Source organism: Panthera onca, chromosome C1 (assembly GCF_046562875.1).
Source record: "Panthera onca isolate mPanOnc1 chromosome C1, mPanOnc1 haplotype 2, whole genome shotgun sequence".
In the NCBI taxonomy this organism is placed as follows: Eukaryota; Metazoa; Chordata; class Mammalia; order Carnivora; family Felidae; genus Panthera; species Panthera onca.
The window spans coordinates 66,518,739-66,535,355 of NC_138346.1; the positions used below are offsets into that span (position 1 = coordinate 66,518,739).

A 16,617-nucleotide genomic window follows, 5' to 3' on the forward strand; every position below is an offset into this window, starting at 1 on the left:
TATCTTCCATAAAAAGTCATTTAGGTCAGGGGCACCAGGTGGCTCAGTCGGTTAAACGGCCGACTTTGGCTCAGGTCATGATCTCACTGCTCTTGAGTTTGAGTCCAGCGTCAGGCTCTGTGCTGACAGCTCAGAGGCTGGAGCCTGCTTCAGATTCTGTGTCTCCTTCTCTCTCTGTCCCTCCCCTACTCGCGCTCTGTCTCTCTCTCAAAAGTAAATAAACTTTAGAAAAAAAGTCACTTAGGTCAAGTGTATGGGTAGATATACTTTGGAACTTTAGAGCCTCATGAAGTGCTGTAATGAATGTTAAATTACACCCGTTTCAGAATTCCTCACAAGCCTCACCAACCAGGAGCAGAAAGACCTTTTAAAATCTTGCTTTATGTCATTAAGTTTCTTTAGAATGTTGGTTTTGACAGTAAGCTGCTAAAAGCTGCTATGTAGCCCTTGAAAAATTCTTTTGCTACCTAGGAAAAAAACCATTTGAACTCTGCAAATTCTATTCTCATGAATGTGGTTTTTAAAAAAGATAAAAGTAAAAGAGTACTGTAGTTTTAAAATATATATGTGTGTATTTTATATATATATAAAATATACAATTTTAAAACTTGAAGGGATTCAAATGCATTTAAATTTAGTCTCGGTTATTTTGTACATGATTACACAGATTCACAGATGGGAAATATATTCAAGGTCATACAAGAAAAGAGAATTTTAATGGTATAAGTAAGACTGTAAACCAAATTTTTTAAAGTTCCAAATCAAAACATGTGCCACGACGTTACATTGCCTTGTTTCATAATTTCTTAATAAATGGTAAATTTAAGATGATAAAACACTATCTACTGATATGTACTAAGTAAAAATGTTAAGTTATAAATTTAGACACTTCAAGGATACTGCAAACATATTAAAACTAAAGACTCATAATTTTCTTGGGGCAATGACATTGCTCAGTTTTAAAATATCACACATAAATCATTTATCTAATGAGCTTCGTCTTATTGCCTTCATTTCTTTTTTTAAAAAGTGTCTTCAGTCATTGAAGATGCTAAATAAAATGCATCAACAGAAATTAATAGGCAATAGAACTTGATGAATTCTCCTAGAGAATATTTTTATAATGAAAGCTTGGCAACTGTTCCTGTGATTAATCATGATAATGCACAATCCCTCAGGCCCTAGATAAACTGGCCTATTCCTTTTTTCTGGAATATTCCTCTCTTTCCCTTTTTCTTTCAAGAAGGATTAACCACTCCACCCTCTCCATACTCTTCTCTATGAAATCTACCCCCTCCACTTCTCTATCCAAATCCCACTTTCCCCAAGAAGATACTTACACCCCCAGAGGAAGTGATCTTGTTATTTGAATTCCAAAGTGCTTAAAATTTCCAGCCCTCAACACCAATCATACAGCGTAATATCATCATATATTCCCCAGACCATAAACATTCCAAAAGGATTTAGCTGTATGTCCTAAAAGATAGGTGTGGGTAGGGGAGTCAATAAATATTCCTTGCTAATAGCTAGAGTGAATACAGCAAATGGCTAAGTACATCAGAAGCAAGGATACTTTAAAAATGCAATCATCAGTGGGTCATTGATTAGCACACATACTGAACGCAAGGTTTCTCTATGAAGAAGGGACTCTCCCAGCCCCACCTTTCCTGTTACAGACAAGTGAGAATAAAAATGAACTTTAAAAAAAGAAGCCCAAAGAGAAGCTTTCCAATTTAGTTTAATCTGAAGGGTTAGTGGCTAAAAATAGTCTTCCTTTGGCTGACCAGAGATCAAAATTCCCATCTTTATGTGAGGGAAACAAGAAAGATAGAAGTGAACTTTATTAACTCAACACAGGCTTGGTGACTAACTAATATTTTGTCACTGAAATTTACAACAGTCGTATGAGAGAGGCATTATAATTGCCATTTTCCCCCTATAAAATTTGCCCTGAATGCTAGGGAACCAGGATTACACACAGTATGTGTTTTTAATATTCATTAATATATATTAAATGTTATTTATTGAAAACTAATAATTCATTAGGGCTCAAAGATTAACTATCAAACTATTAATATACTACATTTTTAAAGATGTCTCATATTAGTAAAGACACATTGTGTACCAGAATAGAAATATTTTTTCTTTTAGAGCGCTAATCAAAATCAAATTTTATCTGCCTTCTGTATTTGCCAAGCAAGCCATGTGGGGCAATAGCAAAACTGGGGTTTCTTCCAACCTCCAAATCCTATGATTGGTTGATTTATAATGGAATCAGAGGCAAACTTTTTTCTACCTAATTAAGCTTGCTGATGGAGTAGTTTTTTGTATATGCAAAATTTGCTTGCATTTGGAACCTTGTTGCCTGTCCTCTGAAAAGAGGGCAATGTTTTCCAATCTGAAGACATTTGCAGCTGTGCAACTAGTTGACTAATCACTTCTGAGATTTTCTTCCCCAAAATAAAAATCATTTGGGGACTAATTGTTACTCAGAGTAATAACAGAGCTTGGCATTTCTGAAGATCTTTTCATCACTGGATTTCACAAGTCTGAGCCCCTCTCTGAAATCCTGAACCTCTCTCCTCCAAAAGCCCACGTGGAGGTCTGAATGGTAACAGATTCTCTGTGGCAGGTTTGGGGTTAGGACTGGACTTTCCTCACCCACACTTTTCACCTCACACCCATGTAGCCTTCCACTTGGCTAGTAGATTCCTACAGTAGGAAGTGCCACACAGAGCATTGTGTGCAGAGCTCCAAGACTCAGGATGCATCCCAGACTCATCTCAGTAGAGGCCTCGCTCAGGTCAGTGGTGGCCTTGCAGACCTCACATGGATTCAGTGAGGATCCAGGTCTCTAGGGGATCAAATACATGAATGTGCTTTGTCAAGTATTAAGCACATTCATACAAATGTAAATTATGATCCACATTTATCTGTCATTAGTTCAACATTCTCATCAACTTCTCCATTTATAAAATGGCAAGAAGATGACTTAGCATATATAACGTCACTATGCAGAACATGTTTAGAGGTTTTGCTAAATGGAATACACTTTGAATTTTTTATAATCCAGCTATATCTACAAAAACAAAACCAGGCTTTTATTATTCATTTCGATACTTGATTCTTCGCTTATGTGACCCTAGTCAAGAAAACCTGTGTGTTGACCAAGCCATAGAGACAGCTAGGTATGTGGCCTCAGGTAAGTCTTTCTCCAACTGGAAAAGTTGAGGGGTGAAAAAGAGATGAGGTGAAAGGAACAAATGGATCTGGGTACCCAGTTCAGCGTCTGTATCTTAATCCTCTACCTCCAGGGAAACTCTGGCCTTCAGCAGAGAGAGCTCTGCTGGTTTAGAGCTCCCTGTATCAGATTTTTCACATCCGAATGCATGAGGGGGCCCACACTTGCCATTTGAAGACAGGGTTTCTAAAGCCAGGCTCCAAATACAATAGCGTAATTTGGAAATCTGACTAAAATTGTCTGAGGACTTTGCAGAAGCAATAAAGGACGGCACCAAGTGTGTGTGTCGACTGCTTGATTTGCAGATCCACAACAAATTTTACCAAGCACATTGAGCAGAACAGAGGCCCACACTAAGAAAACATAAATTCCAAAAGTGAATTACTTAATTAGAAAAGAAGGGTCAGCAAACTAACTGTGAGATCTGGAAAGAGTTGTGGGCATTTTTTCTCTGTCTTTTTTTAATAAAAGGAGAGGTAGGATAGGTGGTGAAATCTAACACCTATCACAAGCATATTATGAGAATAAAATGATAGACCAACTGTGAGAGTTTGGGGTAACTAAAACATGTAATATAGGGAAAAATATTAAGTTTATACTCTGTTAATAACAGGTAACGTTTCTGTAATTTTTTGAAATAGTCTACCAATGTCTAGTTTCTCAAAAGAAGGGAATATTTTTTATATCCAACATGTGGATTTAACAAAATATGTAGAGAACAAAGTAGAACTGTTATAATAACCAGATTATCATTTTTTAAAAGTCAAGCCATTGCTTGCAATTGGATTTTTGAAATACAGATATTGCTTATTTTAAAAAATAGATTTTTGGAGGCACCTGGGTGGCTCAGTCAGGCGTCTGACTCTTGGTTTCAGCTCAGATCATGCATTATCTCACAGTTGTGAGATAGAGGCCTGTGTCAGGCTCTGAGCTGAGTGTAGAATCTGCTTGGAATTCTCTCTCTCCCTCTCTTTCTACTCCTCTCTCTCAAAATAAATAAATAAACATTTTTAAAAAACTTAAAATTAAAAGAAATAGATCTGGAGGGCACCTGGGTGGCTTAGTCCATTAAGTGACCCACTCTTGATTTCGGCTCAAGTCATATCTGGCAGTTAGTGAGTTCAAGCCCCTCATCGGGCTCTGTGCTGACAGTGTGAAGCTTGCTTGGGATTCTCTGTCTCCTTTCTCTCTGCCCCTCCTCCACTCATGCTCACTCACTCTCCCTTAAAAATAATTAAGCTTAAAAAAAAAGAAAGAGATTTTTTGTGGAAAAACTGAATGTAAAGACAACTATTAAATGACATTTTCAATGAAAATTTGGTCATTTCTTAACAAATTAAGCACCTTTTTATAGGATATGTCATTATTCCTAGTGTTTAATAAATCCATATTTGTGTATGCTTGGCTTTCTTAAAGTAGATGGGTTGATCTTCATTGTTTTAGTAATCTCGATTTTTTTTTATTGCAAGGCATAGTTATTGAATGCATACTGTGTCCCAAACAGTCTCCATTTTAGGTGTGAGAAATTCAAAGATGAATAAAACACGGTCTTGGTTTTTAAATAGTTAACCAGTTATTTAAGGAAGATGGTATAAAAGCAAATATGTTTAAGAAAGTGTAATATAAACACACCAGGGCTTTCTGAGTCATGGTAACATCTCAACAAGCAAAAATAATTCCCATTTAAGTGGGGGGGGGGTGGGGGTGAAGGGATCAGGAAATGCTATTAAAAACAAAAAACAAAAACAAAAACAAAACCTTAAACCTAAACCTAAGAGGTTTCACTGATGACAGGGAAGGAGTGAGGATGGGATAGCAAAGGCAGGGGTTGTTGGAGTGACCGGAGATGAGTGATCCCAATGGAGAGAACATTCTCCATGAATTCACAGAGGCCGGAGATAGTATGAAGGTTGCTCATATCTGCAAGCAATTCAACGAGACTGGAACATTGGCCAAATAAGTGGGTGGGAAGTAAATTGTTTCTTTTTTCTTTTTTAATTTTTTTTAAAGTTATTTATTTTTGAGAGAGACAGAGTGTGAGCAGGTGAAGGGCAGAGAGCAACAGAAACACAGAATCCAAAGTAGGCTCCAGGCTCTGAGCTATATCAGCACAGAGCCTGACGTGGGGACAGACTGTGAGATCATGACCCGAGCCGAAGTCAGACGCTTAACCAACTGAGCCACCCAGGCGCCACTGTTTCTTTTGAATTGGTCTAATTGTTCATAGATCTAGAAGGGAATTCCTGAGTATGGCTTTACTATGCCTTTACGGTGGAGACTGATGAGAAATAGAATGTGGGGGTCCTGGAAAAGAGAAGACAGAGCAGTGGTGCCAGCCCTTTAGGGCTATATTAGAAATAATCTAATGCATTGGACAATGAACAAGGTTTGCACATTCTTAGACTCAACTTGGGGGAAACCAACTTGGAAAAAAAGAAAACATCCAAAAGGGCAACTTACTGAACACTTGGCCCCTCCTTCCTTCCAGGCACCCATCTTTTCTCATCCTCCCATCTACACACATACTCTGACCTAGATGATTCTCCTTTTTACTCAAAAACTTAGAAATTCTGGAGTGTGTGTGTGTGTGTGTGTGTGTCTTTAATGAAGAGAGGCAGCTGGGAAGGAGAAGAGAGAGCTTTTTTTAAAGGTTGCTTCTTCCCAGTTTAAATAGAACACCTACTTTGAATATGCCCTAGCAAGTTCAGAAGAGAATCCAAGACTGAAAAATATGGAAAGGCAAAATGATCAATCTACAAACATCCTGGTTCATTAGCCACTAAGCTGCAGAACCATTTTAAATGAAAACAGTCTCTGGATTGCCTAGGGGTTGATCCTCAACACCACAGCATCAATCAACCTGTCTCTCTCATGCACACACACCACTGACACTAAGCCCTCTGGGAAATGTAAACAAGCCGATTAGTTGGCCTATTAATGTTGAGCCAGACAATTGTTATTCCCTTCCCCCTTTTCCCTTATGAAGAGAACCCCAATTTTGTTTGAAACATCCATTGGTCCAACTTGAAAGCTATTTTTCCCAGCCTCCTCCCTTATTCCTATGAGTGGGCATTTAACAATTCTGGCCAATGAGACCCAGGAGGAAGTCTGCTGAAGAGTTTCTGAAAATGTTGCTTTTTTGATAAAAAGGTTCAACTCCTTTCTTCCTGTGCCTTCCTCCATCCTGCCTGAAATACCCAAGTGATATCCAAGCATTTGCTGGATGATATGATCAGAATGAGTTCAGAAACCAACCTTTCAAGGTTCATATAGATCAGCCATGTTTCTCATGGCATGTGGAACTGCTGTAATGTGGGGTATTGTAAAATCATGCACCTGAATTCCAGGTGCTACAATGTAAGAATTTGAAAATCTATACTAAAGTTTCTCTGATCTCTGGATAGGCAACAAAGGATGTGATCCCATTTTCAGGTGCAAAATATAATCAGTCATTAACACAGGAGAGCTATCCTCTCCTCCTACCCATTCAATCCTCAGTTCTCTAATCCCAAAACATAATAATTGGCCAGAGATGATATATTATTTACATGATTAACTGCAGAGATGAAAGGTAGACAGAGGTAGCTTGGTGACCACAAAACTTATGCTCGCTTTGGAGAAGTGGCTGCCCAGCTAGGGACAATGTTTCTCAGCCTTCCATTGCATCTAGGTGGAGCTACATGACCATTTCTCACTATTTGAGTATAAGGCAGTCAGGGGGCACCTGGGTGGCCCAGTCGGTTGAGTATCCAACTTAGCTCAGGTCATGATCTCACCGTTCGTGAGTTCGAACCCCACGTTGGGCTTTGCACTGACAGTTTGAAGCCTGTTTCGGATTCTGTATCCCTCTCTTTCTGCCCCTCCCTCTCTCTCTCTCACTCCCCCTCTCTCTCAAAAATAAATAAATATTTTAAATAAATAAATAAATAAATAAATGCCAGTCATGTGTGTCATTTCTGGGCTGAAGAGGTAGGTATAATTCTCACAATGTCTTTTTCCATCTGTTGGCTGACTTAAGTACCTAGAGGCAAGAGGAGCCACAAAACAGAAGGATCCAGGATCCATAAATGATCACATGGAAGGCCACCTGCCAACTAGGAACAACCACACAGAACTTTTCATGAGTAAGAAATACAATCTAATTGTGCCAAGCCACCAAGACTTGAGGGTATATTGTTGCTGAGGCTAGGGTTAGTCTAATTAATATGAAAGGCAAAGACAAAAATCTCACTAAGCTAAACCCGAGATAACTGAAAAAGTACTAAAGCAATTGAGCTGACCTAGAAATGATTAAATTTTCTACCATTAGAAAATGGGACATTAGAAATTAATTTATAAGAAAATGAAGATATTTGCACTTTTGCTCTCCCCTGAGTTTGTGACTTGTGAAACTCATACCTGCCAGGCACTAAATATACTTTAATTTGCCATCTTCAGTTAGGCTAGATATAGTCTGCTTTTCTGCAAAGAATTTCCTCTATTTACTCCTGTTAAGAGAGTGAAATGAACACAATGTTCCATGTGGCTTTTCAGTATAGTAGAGGCTACAGCAGTATTCCATTTTTTTCTGAATAGGTTATTTCAAGGTGATTGTGACTTGGGTTCAGAAGTCAGCTATCTCCCATATAAAAATTGAGTTTAATAGAAACTAAGAATGCCATCATTTTGGTTTGACTGGGTGGCTCATTCAGTTAAGTGTCCAACTCTGGCCCAGGTCATGATCTCGCGGTTCATGAGTTAGAGCCCCACGACAGGCTCTGTGCTGACAGCTCAGAGCCTGGAACCTGCTTCCAATTCTGTGTCTCCCTCTCTCTCTGCGCCTCCCCTGCTCACAGTTAGTCTCTCTCTCCCCCTCAAAATAAATAAACATTAAAAAAAAAAGAATGCCATCATTTCCTCCCTAAAATCAGAGAGTTTCTAATTCAATCTGCCCAGGAATTTTCTATAAGTTTCAAGTGAAATTTTTTGTTTGAGAGGCCATCTTGTTTCAGGTCCTTTTAAAGATGTCAGTATTATTCCTTATCCCAATATAAAGAACAGCTTCTCGTTCAGAGAATCATTTTTTGTGACCTAATTGGAACATCCCTTTCATGGCCCAGCAGGAAGAGCCACATGCTTTTCAGCCTAGCTAATTCCAGCAAGACAATAGGCAGAACTGAAAAAAAAACAAAGTAAAAGCCTCTATTCCAAATTAGTGAGACTCCATTTTACTTAATAAATGCAGAAATTTCAATCCAGTGCCCATTTATTCTTCTATAGCCAGAATCTTTTCAGAAAGAAACTACTTCAGACAACCTTATTTGTGGGGTGAATATGGGGTGAAATGTCACAAGGAATTATTTTCTTTTTTCATTCTGAAAAGTTTATCTGCACCTTTCTCTTTGCATCCATTTGACCTTAGTGTAATTATAAACCCATTGCTACCCAAGTAATGTTCTATTGCAAAAGTAGGATAATTTTTTTCTGTACATCTAGACATAAAATGAGAAACCTTTTGTTTCTTCTGGAAGATAAATCAACTTAGACTAAATGATCATGCTGAATGCTTTAGAATTTTACCAGAATTACCAAAAGTATATGCTAAGGGAGAATGGATGCTGGGAAAGCAACCTCATTTGCCTTAAGAACAGAACCCCAGCTCTATTGGGAGAGGAATGCGCTCAGCTAAAAACAATTATTCCAGACTCCTCACCAGGAAGGGTGGCATTTCTCACAGTTATGACCCATAAGACATAAGTCACAATCTCTAGGCAATAGGGAAATCTCTTGGAGAAAGAGCTGATTCAGCTGGAGTTTACCTTTTGCCCTTTGCATTTCCTGTCCTCCTGGCTGGAATACACCTTGGATGCTGGAGCAGTGGCAGCCATTTTGAGACCACAAGGTAACAAATCAGAGGATGAAGTCCACATGCTAAGGATGGTTAAGAAGAAGGAAGACCATGGGTTTTCCCAGGACTGTGAAGTCTCACCTTAAGGTCACTTAACTTAATGTCACTTGAGAAAAATCCTCTATTTGGTTAACCTGGTGAAAGTTGAATTATCTCTTAGGAGCTGTCAAACCTATACCAGGCTGATCCAATTAGATTGTAAGGAGAATGTTATTTTTTTTTTAATAAGAACAGTTTCCAATTTTAGTATATGTGCTGCCGAAGCGAGCACAATAAGAACAGTTTCCAAACAAGTATTTCAGAAGCATTTGTTTACTTTGGTGACTATTAAGCTGATATACTCATAAATCATTTTTATACATTCTTTAAAATGACTCCAAGGGACTCTACCTGGCAGTAACATATGCAACTCTCACATATGGATCATCATGAATGCATTTCACCCTTCCATTTATTCATTTAGTAAACATTTATTGAGGTTTCCAGGAAGCACTGTGCTGGGGTCAGGGATGCAAGGATGAAAAAAAAAAAAAAAAAAAAAAAAAAAAAAAAAAAAAACCTGCCTGACTATAAGAGCTCATTGTACTTGAAAGTAAGAAGACAAATTATTTTTTAAAACATTCTATTTTCCAATTCTTTGTTTTCTATGGGTTGTTTATTTCATGTACATTAGCTCTCCAAAAGAGAGCTAAGTCTAGCTTCACGATCGACATTAACAAAATAAAAAGATCTGAACTACCAATGTAGTGTCCATTGCCAAATGTTCAGAATACTATTTCATAATTTGAAAATTTAATTAAATGTTGTTTTAATATGTTCATTACACTTGTGAGGAATAATTGAATAAAATTTCTCATTCCATCCACTGAGGGGATTGATTTTTCTAAAATCAGACTACTGCTATCTATAAAGCAGGTATTTAGTGCTACTCCACTTTGTTTTCTGTCACTTCTATAATTAAAAAAATCATTTTACATCAGGCCTTTACACCAGTACTAAAGGACAATTATTCACTATAATATGGTAGACAAAATACCAGTGAGGAACAGGAAAACCACTTTCCACTCACCTCTTCTTCTGGGTCACCTTAAGCACATCATTTAACTTCTATCTCAGTTTCCTTAAGGGTTAAATAATGGGGTGGAATTAGATCACTGTGTTGTTTCGTAGACCTAAAATTCTCTTATTTCCCTGCTCTATTCTCAGTGTGATGCATTAGCAGATAAGTTTCCAGCTAAAAGCAGCACATTAATATTATTTTTAAATGATGCATGGCTTCTCTATTTCTGTTGCCTCCGGAATTATATCTTAGCCCATATCCCATATCAAACCACAATTTTATATATAATTAAACAATATACTATCATCTTATATTAATAGTATCATATCATTGTACTCAGGATCAGAATATAAGACTGGTTTTATTATTTCTTGCTCTTAAAAACGTAACTTGTATTGCACACGCTTGAGATAATTGAATGAAAATTAGATGGAGAGTACATTGTTTTTAATTTGCTGCTTAAAAGTATCCTCCAGATATCCAGGAGTGAGCCGAACACAGCTTACTTAAAAGCACAGTGATCTTCTTGCCCCATTCTGAGAAATCGCTTTCAAAGTCTAAAAAAAGATTCATTGTATACAAAACCTGAATGCTGAAATTCCTATCTTCTTAGCATCAACAATGGAAGTAATTAACACATCTGACAGTTATCTGCAAACCACCACAGAGAGGTACCTGATTTTCCTATTACTTTCCTGAAAATACCTGAAATTGAAATGCATTAAGCACAACCAATTTAACCCACCCCCTTCTGAATTTGATAAAACAAGATTAAAGATGCTATTGTCTTGCTTGCAAAACTATCTTCAAGGAACATAAACACTCCTTACAAATCTTTTAGTTATCCTACAAACCTCCAACCTCCAACTCTTACTCCTATGATATATACACATATTCCCCTATACTCACCACAATGAGTTAAAGGTAGACAAAAGCTCTCGGTAGCAGCCTTTGAGCCATTACTTTGCTTTCCCATTCCCTTCATTTTAGGTGTCATGGCACAGTACTTTACAGATAGCAGTTCGTTCTGTTAGGTTTATTGCAAACACCAAAAGAGGTGTCCTGCACTTACTGGAAAATGCAGCTTTTATGCCTCTGGTCATTCTTCCCACAAAAACAACAAGACCAGTTTCGGAGCTATTCTTAACTCTCCTTCCAAAACATTTCAAAAGAGAAAGACAAGATTTCATGATTCCCATGCAAACTCCCAGCCTGCCCGCCTGCCTGCTGCTGCCAATACTTCTTACTCTTGCTGGTGATGACATTCAGCGAGCTCCCCAGCCCCGACGCTTCGTTATGTAAGGCTGTCTAGGTCAAGTGTAGGAGACAGACTGCTGGCCTGTGAAAACTCATGGAACTGTTCTTTCAGATTAACACTTCAGGGGCTATGGAAGCTGGAGGAAGCTGAGCTTTTACTACATCTTTTGGGGGTAAATATTTTTGCATGATTCAGTGGTTTATATGCTATAGTGTTGGCAGATGCCTGTCAGCCATGCTGAGAGGTGCAGAGAGAAATTACTAAGGGAGGCCAGTTTTGTCAGCATGCTTGAATGAGCATAGGAAGTCTTGAAGCAATCCTAGCTTTGAGACCCTTAAAGAGCAAATGAATCATAAATTAGGATTTGCTTATCAAGCATCATCTGTAGCCATCGAGGAATGAATGTTGATTTGGCTGTTTAAACTCTGAATACAATCCATTTGCTGGGAGGTGTTACAGGAGAGCGCTATTAGCTCTAAGAGATTTACTGCAGTTCTCGGCTGTTATGTTGCCCTTGTCTGATGGCAAATTTGCTTCCCTTGTAAATAAGCTCTATGTTTTCCTGTATTTGTCTTCTGCTGTGATTGTTTGTGATAATATAAGAAGGAAGCCTGCAGAACCTGGCAGTTATGTGACTTCAACAAATAATAAATCCTGCCTACTTAGTTCCAAGGTGAATCCTGCAGTAAAAGCGCCATTTGATACTAGCACTGAATGATGTTGGGTTAGCTTCCCCGGTTCAAACTGCGCTGTGTCTCGGGGACTTGGAGGCATGATCCCAGGTTTGACATGGAAAGTTATTCACTCTATGAGTAAAATTAGAAACCGTATAGCGTTGGTTCTGTTTGAGACTCTCACACTGTGTCCTGCTATGGGAATTAGTTAAAATAACAGGCTCTTATTGAATGCTGCAGAAAAGCCTGGAGAAGTGGCAGGGGGAGACTGCAGCAGCGAAGTGATATTGGCAAGGAATTTTAGTAAGATTCAACCCGAGGTCATGATATAACAGATGGCACCTAATTTAAAAGATAGGTGTGTATTTAAAATGTTGAAGACAGACACGGCACATTTGAGAAGATTTGGCTTCCTGTATGCCCTTGGCAAGAGAAGTTCAGTATCTTGGACAGGATGTCATGAGTTAGGAAAATAAAGGCTGTGTAAAGTGTCTCATGATGTTAAAGAGGTAAATGAGAACCTGAATCTCCAGCGTCCGTTAAGCGAGGCCTGGCGTGGGGTGGGTTAATGACAGCACAGTCACTAGGCAAACAGGTAGTTTTTAAGTATCTGAAATTTCTGGCATTAATTTTCTTGAATTAAAGGAACGAAAATGAATGTTACCAAAATGAATTTCCTTCAGGGCACCTTTCACTTCATTAATCATGATTAACAGTAGCACATTGATGCTCTAAGATGGGATTATGTTGCTTATCATTTTATGCTATATTTAATTGATTAAACATGGACATGTTTTCCCAAATAATTTGAAGAGACAGTTATGGTCCCTCAGGGCCTGATTTTATATTACTGATGTCAATAGGCATTTTCCCCATAGACTTAGCTTGGCATAAGAACCCCATCAGACCAGGTTTTACCCAGTTTGGTGCTTAGAATATTCCTCACAAACAAAACGTTAAAAATAATGCATGCATATTTAGTCATACTTACAATCGTTGAGTTCATATATCTTTAAGATAACACTGCCAGCATTCAGACGTCTATGAATGATTTTTATTTAAGACTGCTTTTATTGGCTATTTTCTAACAGAGATTCTTTTTTCTGTTAATGAAGCTTAAATAATCTATATTAATTTCTTCATTTCTAAAGTAGAAGAGATGAGTTAAATGAGGTCTAAAGTTAGTTTTGGTTCTGCCATCTGTAGATTATTTTCCTCTAAGTGTGAATTAACGTTATTCATTAATCTGTGCCAAAATTAGATCATATTTTTAGTGAGATTATATTTTTAAATACCTACAGTATTAAGCCAACCTTGATTGAGGACCTGCCGAATGCTGGGCCAGCAGTTCTCAAAGTGCAGTCTTCTGAGCAGCAGCAGCACAGGCATACGTGGGAGCTTGTTAGAAATGCAGAGTCTCAGGGAGGGGGGGCCGCAGCCCTCCGGGTGACTGTGAAGGATGCTGAAGTTTGAGAACCATGATGCTGGGCAGTACTTTGGTTAAATATCATGAAAATAGTTTTTACTACCAACAGTCGAGTGTATATTACAGAATTGAATTCTCTATTTTTGTGGCGGCCCAGATTTCTCAAGGTAAGTGGTATCTGTTTTAAGGATTTATGCAAGTATTTAGTATGTCTTCAGCCTAAATTTGTCCATAAGAAGCTTAATTTTCCAGCAATTCCATTTTTAGCTTTTAGAAGTTACACGGTGTGGTGGGGAAACAGTGAAGGACCTATCTCCTCTGTCTCTTCAGGAAGCAGGTCCTTCTTGCTCACTGTGTGACTTGGCACCTGTCACTGACCCTCTCTGATGTTCAATCTTTCATTTGTAGAATATTAGGTTGGCACACGTCAGGGCTTCTCAGGTCCACACAATTGACATTGGGGTCAGATAGTCTTTGTTGTGGGGTCTGTTCTGTACATCATATAGTATGGCACAACATCCCTGTCCTCTGCCCACAAGGTATCACCGGCAACCCTTAATTGTGACAATCAAAAATATTTCTATGGGCTCCTTGGTGGCTCAGTCAATTGAGCATTCAACTATTGATTTTGGCTCAGGTCATGATCCCAGGGTTGTGGGATTGAACCCCACATCAGGGTCTGTACTGAGTGTGGAGCCAGCTTGGGATTCTCTCTCTCTTCTTCCACCCCTCTTTCCCTCTACCCCCTTCCCTGCTTGTGCATGCTGTCTCTGTCACTCAAAAAAAAAAAAATTTTCTTTTCTAGATATCAACACATTTCCTCTGGGGGAAGAATTGCCCCTCCCACCTCCTCCTTCTCACCCCATCCCCTCCCCACGTTTGAGAATCATTGGCCTAGGTCAGCTCCCCCATGTAAAGTTCTATTATACTAAGTAGTACAATAAGTGCATTATTTCTCCTTTTGGAAACATGCAGGTTCAAACTTAATAAAATAAATAGGTATATATGTCTCTCTTGTGTAACCCATGTGTCAGCTGAGGCCTCTTTGCCCTCTTGAAAATCCAGGTATAATTTGCTCAAATACCTACTGATCCACAGTGTGTGAAAGTCCCAAACTCTTCTTCAACTTCTCAGGGACTTAAAATCTAGCATCACCCTCTGTGTCCTGGGGTCCTGGTTCCATGTATGCTACCTCATCATGCTTAAAAAGTGACCTAGATTCTTTTTGTCACGAGTTTCTACCAGATATTTTTCTATACCAAACATCTTTGGGTTTGATAGATTTCAATACGGATTTGGGTTCTTCCCCTCATTTCTCCTCTGTATCTCCCATCTCTACGCCTCATCCCCTTCCCACAAGATGTTCTGAAATCTCCACATTCTTCTAGTGTCCACAGCAGTCCAACGTTCTGCAGCTCTTATTCCAGATTTAAATCCCAGACTCACCAAAGAGCTTGGAAGATCAAGGGTTTCCAGTTTAGAACCATCTTCCCTTCATGGAAGGCAGTTGGGGTCATATTACATAAGCATAAAATCATAAAATCATGGGGCTGGAACAGAAATTTAACTTCATTTATATGTCTTTAAAAGTCATACTGAGTAATAGCTCTTGGCCCTTCAGATTACACATTTGCATGCTAGAGTCTCAGAATTTTAAATTATATCTGCCTCAAACAGTTCAGCCATTCAGTCCAGACATTTTCTGAAATTGATATGCATGGTAAAAACAGGTAAGCCACACCACACCACACACCCACACCCACACACACACACATACACACATGCACACACACACACACACATGCATAAACACATATTTTTTCCCAAGTGTTAGAAAGTCTTTTCAGGACACTGTACTATAAATTCAGATTATGTCCTAGGATATTTGTGAATTAAGGGACTTAATCTAAAACCTGGATATAAAAAATGTATCAGGTAGCTATATGTTGATTAATCAAAAATAATAGCTTCTATTTGAATGATTACATTTGTATTTCCATGTAATTTTATAGACATAATCCTTTCTGAAACCCACAGCAACCCTATAAGGTAGGTCCCACCACCATTATCATTTTACAGATAAGAAAATAAAACTCAAGATCTTCAGATGCCAAATCTACTTCTGTTCCCACTCTTCCATACAGCAAGACTCAATAGTGTATGTAATTTGAACACACTGGCGAATATAACTTCTAAGTGTTTTTTGATAAAGACTTATTTCAAGAGTCTTCCTCCTCTAGAGTAATTCAGAGAGCATAATGGCTGATATGTGTTACCAATTCTTTGCTTTAGTTGCTAGGATTAATACATTTTCCCGGATTTATCATACATTTATTTGTAAATACACTTAATTATTTTTATATGTATTACTAAAGTACTTATGGAATGACTTCAACACATCATTAATTTTTTTTAATTTAATTACATGTTTATTTTTGAGACAGAGAGACAGAGCACGAGTGAGGGAGGGGCAGAGAAAGAGGGAGACACAATCTGAAGCAGGCTCCAGGCTTTGAGCTGTCAGCACAGAGCCCAATGCGGGGCTTGAACCCACAAACCGTGAGATCATGGCCTGAGCCGATGTCAGATGCTTAACCAACTGAGCCACCCATGCTCCCCTCAACACACCATTTATTATACAAGCAATGGTAACATTTATTATGTCACTTAATGCTCTCAAAATCTCCAAAAGGATGGGATTATTCCCCTTTTTAAGAGATGACATTGAATTCAATTTAACCTAAACTTGAGTTTTAGCAGAGTTACTGCACTGACCCAGCCATCTGCTCGGTCTTCATGAGAAAAAGTGGAACCATAACAGACCATCTCTTCTCACTGCTGTGCCTCTGTATATGGTAGAGCACTGAGCATATACTGAGTCTCAATAAATATTTGCTGAGTGGATATTGAATAATTATCATTGCTATCTAGTTCCTTTATATTTCATACTTTACATAACACTATTCGCCCGAGCCAGTTAAATAGGAACTTGCAAATGAGATCTAAAAGAAAAAGTCTTCCTTCCAAAAGGCAGAGGTAGGTTCATGTAAGGCTGTAGTGTATTTGGAGCT

General features: G+C 38.4%; 1 protein-coding gene and 1 long non-coding RNA gene across 8 annotated transcripts in view; one reads left to right on the plus strand and one right to left on the minus strand.

Moving 5' to 3' along the window:
- The window catches only part of LOC132670957 (uncharacterized), a 117,922-nt gene extending 106,569 nt beyond the window's left edge, over positions 1 to 11,353 (minus strand). For all 5 annotated transcript variants that reach the window (XR_013557280.2, XR_013557283.2, XR_009606940.3 and 2 more), the window contains exon 1: positions 11,098 to 11,353. This is a non-coding gene — a long non-coding RNA (uncharacterized LOC132670957). The remainder of the gene's footprint in view (positions 1 to 11,097) is intronic.
- Positions 11,354 to 11,514: 161 nt separating this feature from the next.
- The window catches only part of LOC132670955 (sodium channel protein type 1 subunit alpha), a 147,714-nt gene continuing 142,611 nt past the window's right edge, over positions 11,515 to 16,617 (plus strand). For all 3 annotated transcript variants that reach the window (XM_078451179.2, XM_078451182.2, XM_078451183.2), the window contains exon 1: positions 11,515 to 11,618. The gene's annotated coding sequence lies outside the window, so the exon portion shown is untranslated. The remainder of the gene's footprint in view (positions 11,619 to 16,617) is intronic.